This window comes from Bos indicus x Bos taurus, chromosome 7 (genome assembly GCF_003369695.1).
Source record: "Bos indicus x Bos taurus breed Angus x Brahman F1 hybrid chromosome 7, Bos_hybrid_MaternalHap_v2.0, whole genome shotgun sequence".
Taxonomy (NCBI): Eukaryota; Metazoa; Chordata; class Mammalia; order Artiodactyla; family Bovidae; genus Bos; species Bos indicus x Bos taurus.
This window is the reverse complement of record NC_040082.1, coordinates 46,718,002-46,719,947: the sequence shown is the minus strand read 5'-3', so window position 1 is coordinate 46,719,947 and position 1,946 is coordinate 46,718,002.

Genomic DNA, 1,946 nt, shown 5'->3' with positions numbered 1-1,946 from the left:
TAGCTCCCTATTCATTAGAATTCAGCGACGTTCTTCTTATCCCCAGAAGTGGAATACAGGTGTGATCTTATAAATCCTAAGTGCGACAGGGCCAACAATGTCATCCGTCCCATTCATCAACCATCGTCCACTGCCATTGTCACAACAGCAATTAATACTCTAATTCAGAGGACTTCCTGGTGATCCAGTTGCTAAGACTGCACTCCCAATGCAGGGCGTCTGGGGTCCTGGGTGAGGGAACTAGATCTCACAAGCCACAACAAAGGATCCTGCATGCTACAACTAAAGATCCCACATACTGCAGTGAAGACCAAAGATCCCACTACGACTTTGTGCAGTCAAATAAAAAAAAAAGTTCCAATACTCTAATTCAGAGTTTACAAGTTCAGAATTTAAATACATAATAAAAACTCTTGATCTTTACCATTTCCTATTTGTTCTAGAACCAACAATATAGCTAAAGGTCATTTAAGCTTAAGTTACTAACAGAATTGATCAATAGAACTAGGCTGAGGAAATAACATTGTTAGTTTTTATGTGCTTTTTCTTTTTACCAAGGATTGGGCTCTTTGTCCATCCTAGAATCCATGAGAACATTTGAAAAGTCAATTGATACCTTATCATACCACCTGGCAAATTACTTGTCAGTGTTTCCAAGAAAGCTATAGAAATGGAGTCCTATAATTTGCTTCACATAGTGAAACAACTTCCTGGGCTTCCCTGTGACTCAGTGGTAAAGAACCCACCTGCCAATGCAGGAGATGAGAGTTCGGTCCCTGGTCTGGGAAGATTCCCTGGAGAAGGAAATGGCAACCCACTCCAGCATTCTTGTCTGGGAAATTCCATGGACAGAGGAGCCTGATGGACTACAGTCCATGGGTTCACAAGAGTCAGACACAACTCAATGACTAAACAACAGCTTCTTACTCTGAGGAGAAGAACATTTTGATCACCACTCAGGGGACAGCAGTTTCATTCCTAGAATCATTGTATAAGACTAAAATACTGGATTTTAGATAATGTTTTTAACTCAGAGACACATACTAATTTAACAATTAATCATTATCCCTTTGGAGTTATGTTTAACTCCTTTATAGTAGTAACTGAAAACTATATCCAAAAACTATAATCTCCTTGAAAGGGTCCGTCGCTCAGTTGTTTTAGACTCTTTATGTCCCCATGGACTGTAGCTCACCAGGCTTCTCTGTCTGTGGAATTCTCCAGGCAAGAATACTGAGTGTGTTGTCACTTCCTTCTCTAGGGAACCTTCCCAACCCAGCGATATAACCCGCGTATATAACCCAGCGATATAACCCTGTATTGGCAGGCAGGTTCTTTACCATCTGAGTCATGGTTTAAATCCAATAAGGAACTAGTCCTCTGTGTATAGCTGAGGAAACAGGCCTTCAGCATGAACTACATAATTTCCTTAATTTTATATTTATAAAAATTGTCAATTCCCTTAATTTTTATATCACTCTCTTTTATCTCATAATAGGATAGGTTGGAGTGGGATTATTTCCTCCTAAATAGTCATGAAACAATTTGGACACAGAAATAATATTTATAATCCATAAAGGGTCTCATAATAGCAACAATGTGGTTAAGATGGTGGTATAAAATAAGACAGATATTACTTGAACTGAGAGGCATGTCAAAAGAATAAAATCCACACAGTTAAGACATGGAGAAGGGTATTATTGTATGAAAAAAACTCTAACTAGAGTTACTACAATTTTATATGAAAATTAACTCCAGGCTTATTGGCAGCCAAGAAGGAAAAAGGAAAACCTACAGACTCTGTAAGGTTTATCATTTAGAAAAGGAAGGATACCAAACATTGAGCAAGAGAAGCATGCATTACAGAAGTCACAAAACCGATTACATGAAATACATCAAGGAGAGAGTTGATATAATAGAACCACACACTTCAAAAACTGGAAGCA